The following is a 13811-nucleotide window of genomic DNA, read 5'->3' as shown; positions in this document are numbered from 1 at the left end:
CCTGGGACACCGTACGGTACTCCTCCCTGTCACGGAGGTATTCTTTTGGATCCCTGGTGGCTCAGGAGCTCCTGCGACGCCCATTCTTGCTCCACCCAGCCAGAACCCTCAGGGCTGGCCAAGGGTGAACAAGTGGCCCAGCAGTGTGTAGTCTTTTTCTCACAATGCCAACACCTGGGCCTGTGCCTTTGGGGTCCGGGCCCCAGCCTCTCAGGCTGGAGCCGGGCTCCTGATGGGGCAGCGGCTAGGCGGAAGTGGTGCAATGCTGCTGCCCAGTGGTGCTTTGGTGTCTCACTCCCAGAAGCAGTTCCCCGGGTGCGGCGGGGGTGTAGGGGCGCGATGAAGAGGGAGCAGAGTCAAGGGAGGTTGGGAAGCAAGGCGATAGTAGAGGGAAGGTATCAAGGGGGGAGGCCACAAGAGCCTACTGCAGGCCGGGCGCAGTGGCAGTGGACCCCAGATGTAATCCCAGCACTTTAGGAGGCCAAAGCGTGTGGATCACAAGGTCAGGAGATCAAGCCTGGATTACACGGTGAAACACCATCTCTACTAAAACTACAAAACATGAGCCAGGCGTGGTGGGGGGCGCATGTAATCCACATTGCTCATGGGGCTGAGGCATGAGAATGGCGTGAACCCGGGAGGCCGAGCTTGCAGTGAGTTGAGATCCCACCACAGCACTGCAGCCTGTGTGCCAGAGTGAGACACCGTTTGGAAGAAAAAGTAAGAAAGAAAGAGAGAGAGATAGAAAGAAAGAAAAGAAAAAAAGAAAGAAAGAAAGAGAAAGAAAGAAAGAAAGAAAGAAAGAAAGAAAGAAAGAAAGAAAGAAAGAAAGAAAGAAAGAAAGAAAGAAAGAAAGAAAGAAAGAAAGAAAGAAAGAAAGGAAGGAAGGAAGGAAGGAAGGAAGGAAGGGAGGGAGGGAGGGAGGGAGGGAGGGAGGGAGGGAGGGAGGAAAGAAAGAAAGAAAGAAAGAAAGAAAGAAAGAAAGAAAGAAAGAAAGAAAGAAAGAAAGAAAGAGAGAGAGAGAAGGGAAGAAAGGAAGATAGAAAAGAAAGAAAGAAAGCAAAAAAGCCTGTAGCATCCGATATTCCCGGGCGGTCTCCCATCCAAGTATTAACCAGACCCGCCCCTGCTTAGCTTCTGAGATCAGACGAGATCGGGCGAGTTCAGGGTGGTATGGACATCACAGAGGCTCTTGGCTGCCCCATGAGCCCGGCCTAGCCATGTCTGCCGGCTTCCAGCCGGCACCGCCAGCCCGGGGACTCAGGGCTCGGATCAGGAGCCCCGAGCTGCTTGCACGCAGCCTTCCCCCGGCTCCCAAGATTCCGAGCTTCCACCACGTAGGGCCCGGTCGGAACAGGGAGTGCTCTGAAGCGTCACAGCCCAGATCCCATTATCCTGGGATGCCATCCAGTACTCCGCCCTGTCACGGAGGTATTCTTTTGGATCCCTGGACGCTTTGGAGCTCCTGTGAGGTCCCCTCTTTCCCCACCCACACAGAGCCCTTAGGGCTGGCCAAGGCTGAACAGCCAGCCCAGCCAACGTGGCCTTTTTCTCAGAATGACCCTACCATGGTCGTTTGTCCCGACCAAGTCCCGGCCTGTCAGCAAGAGGGTGTGGGGCGTTGGATGTTGGGGGATTATCCTGTTTGACCCTGGCTGGCACTAGATCCAGTAGCCTGATCCCTGGTGGGAGGGGTTGAGAGAAACCCAGACACACCCCACCACCACCAGGAGAAAATCCACAGCCCCACACAAAGACAGGCCCGGGTGCTGGCACATTGGAACCCACACACGGGCACACGCACACACGCAGACACACACACACACAGATACACGCACAAACGGCTTGAAGCAGAGCAAGGAAGAGATGGATGAAGAGATTGAAACCGAGGGAGGGAGAGAGACAGGGATTGAGAGAGACAGGGGAGGGGGAGAGGGAAAGATTCAGACTGAGATTCAGGAAAGAGAAAGGGACAGAGAAAGAGAGACAGAGAGACAGAGGGAAGGCAACAGAAATAGCGGGAGGTGCAGGGGAAACCCAGAAGATAGAGAGGGAGGGAGGTAGAGAGCAAAAGAGATAGAGCCATGGAGAGGGAGTGCCCTGCTCTGGTAGGCAGGTCCCTTTTGAGCAGGATGGGATAGGGTGGAGGGGGCATGAGGTGGGCCAGAACAGGGTAACCAGGCCGTCCATGCAAGAGGAGCAATGGAACTCTGAGACGGGTTTTGTCTTGGATTAATTGCTTGCTTTGGAGGTTGGTTTCGTAGGCTCCTTCCTCTCTTGGCACCTCCATCTGCTCTTGGTGCAGTTCGGTGCGCCCCTTGATTGGCAGAGTGTGCTCGCAGGTTTGGCGGGAGCTGTGGCAACAGACGTGCCCAGGGGGCCGGAGACCTGGGTCTGTGGATTGTCCTTGGGACTGGAGATACACGAAGATGGTGGCAATGGGAATCCGGGTGCACAGAGACTCTTTTCCTGGTGGCTGGCGAAGCAATGTCCCTCCCCCGAATAAAGCAACCCCTGCGTTCTGGAGCGAAGGTCTTGACTGGCCTGTCTGGCACCCGCTGCGCCTGCCCGCCCCTTGCCCCAGTTTGGAAGGTTGCGGCGGTGCCTGATGAGTGGATTGAATCGCCTGGTCATTCCCGGAGCTGGAAGTCACCGCAAATGGCAGGAAACCCGCGCCTGCAACTTTGGGGTTTGGCCCCCTTCCCTCCCGGGTGGAGCTGGGCTTCTGGCGGGGCGGCGGCGAGGCAGAAGCGGTGGGATTCTGCTGCCAGGTGGTGCTTTGGTGGCAGAAGCCCAGGAGGAGGTCCCCGGCTGCCGCGGGGGTGAAGGCAGGTGATAAAGTGGGAGCAGAGTCAGGGCAGGTTGGGAAGCATGGCGACTGTAGGGGGAAGGGAGGGATGGGGGGAGCCACAAAAGCCTACAGCAGGCCGGGCACAGTGGATCACGCCTGTAATCCTAGCACTTTGGGAGGCCGAGGCTTGTGGATCACTAAGTCAGGAGATCCAGAACAGCCTGGCTTACACAGTGAAACCCCGTCTCCACTAAAACTACAAAACATGAGCCGAGAGTCGCAGCAGGTGCCTGTAGTCTCAGCTACTGAGGAGGCTGAGCAAGGGAAATGGCATGATCCCCGGAGGCGGAGCTTGCAGTGACCCGAGATCGCGCCACTGCCTTTCCCCCGGATAAAGCAGCCCCTGCCTTCTGTAGCGGAGGTCTTGGCTGGCATGTGTGGCACCCGCTGCCCCAGCCCACCCTGTCCCCCAGTTTGGAAAGTTGCGGCAGCGCCCGATGTGTCAATGGAATCGCATGGCGTTCCGGAAGTGGGAAGGCACCACGAACGGCAGGGAACTCGCGCCTGCGCCTTTGGGGTCCGGCCCCCTGCCCTCCCGGTCTAGATCGAGGCTCCTGGCAGGGCGGCGGCAAGGCGGAAGCAGTGGGATGTAGATGCCCATTGGTTCTTTGGTGGCGGACCCCCAGGAAGAGGTCCCCGGCTGCGGCAGGGGTGTAGGTGGGCGATATAGGGGGAGCAGAGTCAGGGGAGGTTGGGAAGCATGGCGACAGTAGGGGCAAATGAGGGAGGGGACAAGCCACAAAAGCCTACAGCAGGCCGAGGCGGGTGGATCACAATGGCAGGAATCCAGACCAGCCTGGTTCACACGGTGAAATCCTGTTTCTACTGAAAGTACAAAACATGAGCCGGGCCTATACAGGTGGCGGGTGCCTATAGTCCCAGGGGGTCAGGAGGCTGAGGCAGGAGAATGGCGTGAACCCAGGCGGCGGAGCGTGCAGTGAGCCGAGATCGTGCCACTGCACAACAGCCTGGGTGACAGACTGAGATTGCATTTGAAAGAGAAAGAAAGAAAAAGAAAGAAAGAAAGAAAGAAAGAAAGAAAGAAAGAAAGAAAGAAAGAAAGAAAGAAAGAAAGAAAGAAAGAAAGAAAGAGAGAAAGAAAGAAAGAAAGAAGAAAGAAAGAAAGAAAGAAAGAAAGAAAGAAAGAAAGAAAGAAAGAAAGAAAGAGAAAGAAAGGAAGAAAGAAAGGAAGGAAGGAAGGAAAAAGAAAGAAAGAAAGAAAGAAAGAAAGAAAGAAAGAAAGAAAGAAAGAAAGAAAGGAAGGAAGGAAAAAGAAAGAAAGAAAGAAAGAAAGAAAGAGAGAGAAAGAAAGAAAGAAAGAAAAGAAAGAAAGAAAGAAAGAAAAAAGAAAGAGAGAAGGAAAGAAAGTGAGAGAGTAAGAGAGGGAAAGAAAGAAACAAAGAGAGAAAGAAAGGAAGAATGAAAGAAAGAGAGAAAGAAAGAAAGGAAGAAAGAAAGAGAGAGAGAAAAAGAAAGGGAAGAAAGAAGGAAAGAAAGAAAGGAGGAAAGAAATAAGAATGGAAGAAAAAGAGAAAGAAAAGAAAGACAGATGAAAGAAAGATAGAAAGAGAAAAAATCTAAGAAAGAGAGAGAGAAAGAAAGAAAAGAAGAAAGAAAGAAGAAAGAAAAAGGAGAGAACAAAAGAGAAGGAGGAAGGAAGGAAGAAAGAAAGAAACAAAGAAAGAAAGAAACAAAGAAACAAAGAAGAGAGAGAGAAGGGAGGAAAGGAAGGTGGAAAAGAAAGAAAGACAAGAAAGAAAACAAAAAATCCTACAGCACCGGGTATTCCCAGGCGGTCTCCCATCCAAGTACTAACCAGGCCCGAGCCTTCTTAGCTTCGGAGATCAGAGGATATTGGGCGTGTTCAAGGTGTTACGGCCCAGAGGCGCCTGGCTGCCTCAAGAGCCCTGGCCAGCCATGCCCGCCAGCTTCCAGCTGGCCGCGCCAACCCGGGAACGCGTGGCTGGGATCGGGACCCCCGAGCCCCTCGCCTGCGGCCTTCCCCCAGCTCCCGAGCTCCTGAGCTTTCACCACGTCAGGCCCGCTCAGAACAGGGAGTGCTCTGAGGTGTCAGGGCCCAGAGACCACGATCCTGGGACCCTGTCCGGTCATCTGCCCTGTCGCGCAGGTATTCTTCTGGATCCCTGGTGGCTCACGATCTCCTGCGAGGCCCCCTTCTTGCCCCACCCACCCAGAGCCATCAAGGCTGGCCAAGATCAAACAGCCGGCCCAGTGGCCTTTTTCTCACAACACGCCAACCACGGTCACTTGTTCCGACCAAGAAATGGCCGGTGGGCAAGAGGGCATGGGAGTTGGGGTTTGGGGGATGCTCTGCTTTGTCCCGGGCTGGCACTAGAGTCAGCAGCCTGATCCCTGGTGAGAGAGGCTGAGAGAAACCCAGACACAACCCACCACCACCAGAAGCAAATCCTCAGCCCCACACACAGACACACCAGGGTGCTCTCGCACAAGAATGCACACACGCGCGAGCGCGGGCACACACACAGACACACAGACACATACACACACACACACATGCATGTACACACAAATGGCTTGAAGGAGAGCAAGGAAGAGATGGATGGAGAGATTGAAATCGAGGGAAGGAGAGAGACAGCAATCGAGAGAGACAGGGGACAGGGAGAGGGAAAGAGACATACAGAGAGGCAGAGAAAGAGAGAAGGACAGAGAAAGAGAGAGAGACAGAGAGACAGAGGGAAGGCGACAGAAATATCGCGAGCTGCAGGGGCAAACTCAGAAGAGTGAGGGGGTGGAAGCTAGAGAGCGACAACGATAGATCCTTGGAGAGAGAGCGCCCTGTTCCTTTAGGCAGGGCCCTTTTGAGCAGGCCGGGATAGGGTGGAGGGGGCTTGGGCTGGGCGAGAACAGAGTGGCCAGGCCGTTCATGTGAGAGGAGCAACAGAGCTCTGTGACGGGTTTCCTCTTGGATTAATTGTTTGCTTTGCAGGTGGTTTTCTTAAGCTCCTTCCTTTGTTGGCACCCCCATGTGCTCTTGGTGCGATTTGGTCAGCTCCTGAATTGGCAGAGTGTGTCAGCCCGTTTGATGGGAGCCGTGGCAACAGGCGTGCCCACGGGGCCCGAGGCCTGTGTCTGTGGAGTGTCCTTGGGACTGGAGTTTACATGAAGATTTTGGCAATGGGAATCTGGGTGCACAGGTACTGTTTTCCTGGTGGCTGGCAATGCAATGTCCTTCCCCTGGATAAAGCAGCCCCAGCGTACTGGAGCATAGGTGTTGGCTGGCATGTGTGGCACCCGCTGCCCCTGCCCACACCTTCCCCTGGTTTGGAAGGTTCCGACGGCACCTGAAGAGTGGATTGAATCACCTGGGCATTCCGGGAGTGGGTAGGGACTGGGAAAGGCAGGGAAACCGCGCCTGCGACTTTGGGGTCCGGCCCCATTCAATCTCGGGCTGGAGTCGGGATCTTGGCGAGGTGGTGGTGAGGTGGAAGAGGTGGAATGCAGCTGCCTGGTGGTGCTTTGGTGGGGGACCCCCAGGAGGCGATCCCCGACTGTGGCGGGGGTGTAGGCCGGTGATGAAACGGAAGCAGAGTCAGGGTAAGCTGGTAAGCATGGTGACTGTAGGGGGAAGGGAATGAGGGGGGAAGCCCCAAAAGCCTACAACAGTCCACGACCGGTGGATCACGCCTGTAATCCCAGCACTTTCGGAGGCTGACACAGGTGGATCACGAGGTCAGGAGATCCAGACCAGTCTGGATAACATGGTGCGACCCTGTCTCTACTAAACCTACAAAACATGAGCCGGCCATGGAGCCAGGAGCCTGTAGTCCCAGCTGCTCAGGAGGCTGAGGCAGGCAATGGCATGTACAGGGGAGGCAGAGCTTGAAGTTAGCCGAGACCGTGCCACTGCATTCCAGCCTGGGTAACAGAGCGAGATTCTGTCTGGAAGAAAAAGAAAGAAAGAAAGAGAGAAAGAAGGAAGGAAGGAAGGAAGGAAGGAAGGAAGGAAGGAAGGAAGGAAGGAAGGAAGGAAAGAAAGAAAAAAGAAAGAAAGAAAGAAAGAAAGAAAGAAAGAAAGAAAGAAAGAAAGAAAGAAAGAAAGAAAGAAAGAAAGAAAGAAAGAAAGGAGAGAAAGAAGGAAGGAAAGAAAGAAGTAAGAAAGAGAGAAAGAAAAGAAAGAAAGAAAGAAAGAAAGAAAGAAAGAAAGAAAGAAAGAAAGAAGAAAGAAAAAAGAGATAAAGAAAAAGAAAGGAAGAAAGAATAGAGAGAGAGAGAAGGGAAGAAAGGAAGGTAGAAAAGAAAGAAAGACATGAAAGAAAGCAAAAAAGCCTACAGCGCCCAGTATTCCCAGGCGGTCTCCCATTCAAGTACCAAACGGCCAGACCCAGCTAAGCTTCCGAGATCAGACAAGATCACGCGCGTTCAGGTTCGTATGGCTGTAGATGCCAGAAGAGGCGCCTGGCTGCCCCAACAGCCCTGCCCAGCCATGACTGATGGCTTCCAGTCGGCACAGCCAGCCCGGGGATGCTGGGCTTGTATCGGGACCCCCGAGCCGCTCACCAGTGGTCTTCCCCCGGCTCCAGAGCTCTCGACCTTCCACCACGTTGGGACCACTCAGAACAGGGAGGGCTCCGAGGTGTCAGGGCCCAGGGTCCATGATCCTGGGACCCCGTCCAGGTCCAGTCCTCCGCCCTGTCGCTTAGGTATTCTTTTGGATCCGTGGTTGCTCAGGAGCTCCTGCGTGACCCCCTCTTGCCTCACCCACCCAGGACGTCAGGGCTGGCCAAGGGTGAACTGCCAGCCCAGCCGTGCATGGCCTTTTCTCATAACGCCCCCACCACGGTCTCTTGTAATGACCAAGACCTGCCGGGTGGGCAAGAGGGCATGGGGGGTTGGAGGTTGGGGTATGGCCCTGCTTTGCCCCGGGCTGGCACTAGAGGCAGCAGCCTGATCTCCAGCAAGAGGAGCTGAGAGAAACCCAGACACACCTCACCACCACCAGGAACAAATCCACAGCCCAACACACAGACACACCCGGGCGCTCTTGCACGGGAACACACACCCGCGCACACACACTGACACAAACGTACACACACATGCACAAACACACGTGCATGCACACACAAATGGCTTGAAGGAGATCAAGGAAGAGATGAATGGAGAGATTGAAACCAAGGGAGGGAGAGATATAGTGATAGAGAGAGACAGGGGAGGGGGAGAGGGAAAGAGACAGACAGAGAGACAGAGGGAAGGCGACAGAAGTAGCATGCAGTGCCGGGTCAAACCCAGGAGAGGCACAGGGAGCTAGAGCAAGAGCGATAGAGCCTTGGAGAGGGAGTGCCCTGCTCCGGTAGGCAGGGTCCTTTTGAGCAGCCTGGGATAGGTTGAAGGGGGCTTGGACTGGGCCAGAACAGGGTGGCCAGGCTATCCATGGAACGGAGCACTGAGACAGGTTTTGTCCTGGATCAACTACTTGCTTTGGAGGTGGGTTTCATAGGCTCCTTCCTTTGTTGGCACCTCCCTGTGCTCTTGGTGCGGTGCGGTGGGCCCCTTGATTTGCAGGGCTCACCCGTCCGTATGGCAGGAGCCGTGGCAATGGGCATGCCCACAGGGCCCTAGGCCTTTGTCTCTGGCGTGTCCTCGGGAATGGAGTTTACAGGAAGTTGGTGGCAATGGGAATCCGGGTGCACAGTGCCTGTTTTCCTGGTGGCTGGCGAAGCAATGTGCTTCCCCCGGATAAAGCAGCCCCTGCATTCTGGAGCGGAGTTCTTGGCTGGCGTGTGTGGCACCCGCTGTCCCTGCCCTACCCTTCACCCTGTTTGGAAGGTTGCAGCAGCGCCTGATGGTTGAATAGAAATGCCTGGGCGTTCCAGGAGCCAGAAGGCACCAGGAACGTTAGGGAACCCGTGCCTGCGCATTTGGGGTCCGTCCCCCTGCCCTCCCGGGCTGGAACCAGGCTCCTGGCAGAGTGGCAGTGAGGCAGAAGCGGTGGGGTCCTGCTGCCCAGTGGTACTTTGGTGGCGGACACCCAGGAGAAGGTTCCTGGCTGCAGCGGGTGTGTAGGCGGGGGATAAAGCGGGGGCAGATTCACCGAAGGTTGGGAAGCACGCTGACAGTAGGGGGAAGGAAGGGAGGGGGGAAGCCACAAAAGCCAACACCAGGCCAGGCACAGTGGATCACGCCTGTAATCCCAGCACTTTGGGAGGCCGAGGCCTGTGGATCACAAGGTGAGGAGATCCAGACCAGCCTGGCTAACACGTTGACACCCCATCTCTACTAAAACTTCAAAACATGAATTGGGAGTGGCCGGTGCTGGCAGTCCCAGCTGTTCAGGAGGCTGTGGCAGGAGAATGGCATCAACCCGGGAGGCCAAGCTTGTGGTGAGACAAGATCGCGCCACTGCACTCCAGCCAGGGTGACACAGTGAGACTCTGTCTGGAAGAGAGAGAGAGAGAGAGAGAGAGAGAGAGAGAGAGAGAGAGAGAGAGAGAGAGAGAGAAAGAAAGAAAGAAAGAAAGAAAGAAAGAAAGAAAGAAAGAAAGAAAGAGAAAGAAAGAAAAGGAAGAAAGAACGATAGCAAGATGAAAGAAAGAGAAAGAAAGAAAAGAAAGAAAGAATGATTGCAAGATGAAAGAAAGAAAGAAAGAAAGAAAAAGAAAGAAAGACAGAAAAAGGAAAGAAAGAAAGAGAGAGAAAGAAAGGAAAGTGAGAGAGAACTAAAGAAAGAAGAAAGAAAGAACAAGAGATAATGAGAAAACATGGAAAGAAAGAAAGAAAGGAAGGGAGAGAGAGACAATTAAAGAGAAAGAAAGAAAGAAAGAAAGAAAGAAAGAAAGAAAGAAAGAAAGAAAGAAAGAAAGAAAGAAAGAAAGAAAGAAAGAGAAAGAAAGAAAAGAAAGAAAGTAGGAAAGAAAGAAGAAAGAAAGAAAGTAGGAATGAAAGAAGAAAGAAAGAGACAAAGAAAGAAAAGAAAGTAGGGAGAGAGACAGAAAGAAAGAATGAAGTAAAGAAAGAAAGAAACTAAGAAAGAAAGAAGAAAGAAAGAAAGAAGGAAAGAAAGGATAAAGGAGAGAAAGAAAGAAAAGAGGGAAAGAAAGAAGGAGAAAGAAGAAAAGAAAAAAGAACGAAAGAGAGGAAAGACAAAAAGAGAAAGAAAGAAGGAAATAAAGAAAGCAAGAAGAGAAGAGAGAAAGAAAAGAAAGAAAGAGGGAAGAAAGAAAGAATGAAAAGGAGAAAAGAAGGAAGGAAGGAAAGAAAGGGAGAGAGAGAGAAAGAAAGAGTAAGAAAGAAGGAAAGAGAGGCCGGGCGCGGTGGCTCAAGCCTGTAATCCCAGCACTTTGGGAGGCCGAGACGGGTGGATCACAAGGTCAGGAGATCGAGACCATCCTGGCTAACCCGGTGAAACCCCGTCTCTACTAAAAAATACAAAAAACTAGCCGGGCGAGGTGGCGGGCGCCTGTAGTCCCAGCTACTCGGGAGGCTGAGGCAGGAGAATGGCGTGAACCCGGGAGGCGGAGCTTGCAGTGAGCTGAGATCCGGCCACTGCACTCCAGCCTGGGTGACAGAGTGAGACCCCATCTCAAAAAAAAAAAAAAAAAAAAAAAAAGAAAGAAGGAAAGAGAGAGATAAAAGAAAGAAAAGAAAGAAGAAAGAAGGAAAGTCAGAAAGAAAGAAGAGACAAAGAAAGAAAAGAAAGTAGGAAGAGAGACAGAAAGGAAAGAATGAAGGAAAGAAACAAACAAACAAAGAAAAAAGAAAGAAGAAAGGAGAGAAAGAAGGAAAAGAGGGAAAGAAAGAAAGAGAAAGAAGAAAAGATAAAAGAACGAAAGGGAGGAAAGACAAAAAGAGAAAGAAAGAAAGAAGGAAATAAAGAAAGCAAGAAGAGAGAAAGAAAGAATGAAAGGGAGAAAAGAAAGAAAGAAGGAAGGAAAAAAAGAAAGAAGGAAAGAAAGAAAGAAAGAAAGAAAGAAAGAAAGAAAGAAAGAAAGAAAGAAAGAAAGAAAGAAAGAAGGAAGAGAGGGAGAGAAGGGAAGAAAGGAAGGTAGAAAAGAAGGAAAGACAGCTAAAACTCCTACAGTGCCCAGTATTCCCAGGTAGTCTCCCATCCAAGAACTACCAAGACCCGACCCTGCTTAGCTTCCAAAATCAGATGAGATCGGGCGGGTTCAGGGTGGCATGGCCGTAGTCACCTGCAGAGCCGCCTGGCTGCCCCAAGAGCTCGGCTCAGCCATGCCCACTGGTTTCCAGCTGGCACCGCCAGCCCAGGGCCGCCGGGCTTAGAAAAGGACCTCTGAGATGCTCGCCCGTGGCCTTCCCCCAGCTCCTGAGCTCCGGAGCTTCCACCACGTTCTGCCCACTCGGAAAAAGAAGTGCTCCGAGGCGTTAGGGCCCAGGGCCCAGGATCCTAGGACCCCGTCCCATCCTCCGCCCTGTGACGGATGCATTCTTTTGGATCCCTGGCCACTTAGGAGCTCCTGCGAGGCCCCCTCATATCCCACCCACCCAGAGCCGTCATGGCTGGTCAAGGAAGAACAGCTGGAACAGCTGCGCATGGCCTTTTTCTCACAGCGCCCCCACAAAGGTCACTTGTCCAGACCAAGACCCGGCCGGTGGGCAAGAGGGCGTGGGGGGTTGGGGGTTGAGGGATGGCCCTGTTTGCCCCGGGCTGGCACTAGTGCCTGCAGCCTGATCCCCGGCGAGAAGGGCTGAGAGAAACCCAGACACACCCCACCACCACCAGGAGCAAATCCACAGCCCCACACACAGACACACCCGGGCGCTGGCGCACAGGAACCCCCACACACGCGTGTACACAGACACAGACATACACACACACACACACACACAAACACATGCACACACAAATAAAAGTCTTGAAGGAGAACAAGGAAGAGATGGATGGAGAGATTGAAACTGATGGTGAGAGAGAGACATCCATCGAGAGAGACAGGGGAAAAGCAGAGGGAAAGAGACAGACTGAGATTCAGAGAAAGAGAGAGGGACAGAGAAAGAGAGACAGAGACAGAGGGAAGGTGACAGAAATAGCGGGAGGTGCAGGGGAAACTCAGAAGATAGAGGGGGAGGGAGGTAGAGAGGGAGAGAGATAGAGCCATGGAGAGGGAGCTCCTTGCTCCAGTAGGCAGGGCCCTTTTGTGCAGGCCAGGATAGGGTGGAGGGGGCATGGGCTGAGCCAGAACAGGGTGACCAGGCCATCCATGTAAGAGGAGCAATGGAGCACTGAGACTGGTTTTGTCTAGGGTTAATTGCTTGTTTGGAGGTGTGTTTTGTAGGCTCCTTAATTTGTTGGCACCTCCCTGTGCTCCTGGTACGGTGTGTTGGCCCCTAGATTCGCAGAGTGCGACCGACCATATGGCAGGAGCCATGGCACCAGGCGTACACACGGTGCCCGAGGCCTGGGTCTCAGGCATGTCCTCGGGACTGGAGTTTACACGAAGTTGGTGGCAATGGAATCCGGGTGCACACGGACTGTTTTCCTGGTGGCTGGCAAAGCAAGGTCTTCCCCCGGATAAAGTGGCCCCTGTGTTCTGGAGCGGAGTTCTTGGCTGGCGTGTGTGACACCCTCTGCCCCTGCCTGCCCCTTCCCCCGGTTTGGAAGGTTGTGGCGGTGTTTGATGAGTACATTGAATCGCCTGGGCGTTCCGGGAGCGGGAAGGAAGCGTGAAGGGGAGGGAACCTGCGCCTGCGTCTTTATGGTCGCACCCCCTGCCCTCCCGGGATGGACCCGGGCTCCTGGCTTGGCGGCGGCAAGGGGGAAGCGTTGGGAGGCTGCTGCTCGGTTGTGCTTTCGTGGCGGACCCCCAAAAGGACGTCCCCGGCTGCAACGGTGCTGTAGGCAGGCAATAAAGTGGGAGCAGTGTCCGGGTCGGTTGGGAAGCATGGCAACAGTAGGGGGAAGGGAGGGAGGGGGGAAACCGCAGAAGACTATAGCAGGCCCTGTGCGGTGAATCGCCTGTAACCACAGCACGTTCGATTTCCAAGGAGGGTGGATCATGAGGTCAGGAGATCCAGACCAGCCTGGCTAACACGGTGAAACACCGTCTCTACTAAAACTACAAAACATGAGCCCGGCTATAGTCCCCGAGGAGAATGGTGTGAATGCGCGAGGCGGAGCTTGCAGTGAGCCGAGATCGTGCCACTGCACTCCATCCTGAGTGACAGAGAGAGACTCCCTCTGGAAGAGAAGGAAGGAAGGAAGGAAGGAAGGAAGGAAGGGAGGGAGGGAGGGAGGGAGGGAGGGAGGGAGGGAGGGAGGGAAGGAAGGAAGGAAACAAAGAAAGAAACAAAGAAACAAGGAAAGAAAGGAAAGAAATAGAAAAGAAGAAAGAAAGAAAGAAGGAAAGAGAAAAAGAAAGAAAAGAAAGAAAAGACAGAAGGAAGGAAGAGAGAGAAGAAAAAAAGGAAAGTAGAAAAGAAAGAAAGAGAAGAAAGAAAGCAAAAAAGCCTACAGCACCTGGTATTCCCAGGCGGTCTCCTATCCAAATCCTGCTAAGCAGCACCAACCCTGCTTAGCTTCTGAGATCAGATGAGATCTCACGTGTTCAGGGTCGTATGTCCCTAGATGCCGGCAGAGGTGCTTGGCTGCCACAAGAGACCAGCCCAGCCATGCCTGCCAGCTTCCAGCCGGCACCGCCAGCCCGGGGCCTCTGAGCTTGCATCTGGACCCCGAGCCGCTCGCCTGTGGCCTTCCCCCGGCTCCCGAGCTCCTGATCTTCCACCACGTATGGCCCGTTTGGATCAGGGATTGTGGGCCCAGGGCCCACAATCCTGGGACCCCGTCCGGTCCTCTGCCCTGTCACGGAGGTACTCTTTTGGATCCCTGGTGGCTCAGGAGCTCCTCTGAGGCCCCCACTTGCACCACCCAGCCAGAGCTGTCAGGGCTGACCAAGGGAGAATAGGCTGCCCAGTGGCGCGTGGACTTTATCTCACAACGCCAACACCCAGGCCTGTGCCTTTGGGGTCC

The 13811-nt window shown here is 53.6% G+C and overlaps 2 pseudogenes; both read right to left on the bottom strand.

The window, feature by feature from the left end:
• Positions 1-1067: 1067 nt before the first annotated feature.
• Positions 1068-1185, bottom strand: LOC114674619 (5S ribosomal RNA; annotated as a pseudogene).
• Positions 1186-10898: 9713 nt separating this feature from the next.
• LOC144338864 (5S ribosomal RNA) lies at positions 10899-11017 on the bottom strand (annotated as a pseudogene).
• Positions 11018-13811: the final 2794 nt, after the last annotated feature.

Source organism: Macaca mulatta, chromosome 1 (assembly GCF_049350105.2).
Source record: "Macaca mulatta isolate MMU2019108-1 chromosome 1, T2T-MMU8v2.0, whole genome shotgun sequence".
NCBI lineage: Eukaryota > Metazoa > Chordata > Mammalia > Primates > Cercopithecidae > Macaca > Macaca mulatta.
This window is presented reverse-complemented; position numbering and strand designations above follow the sequence as displayed.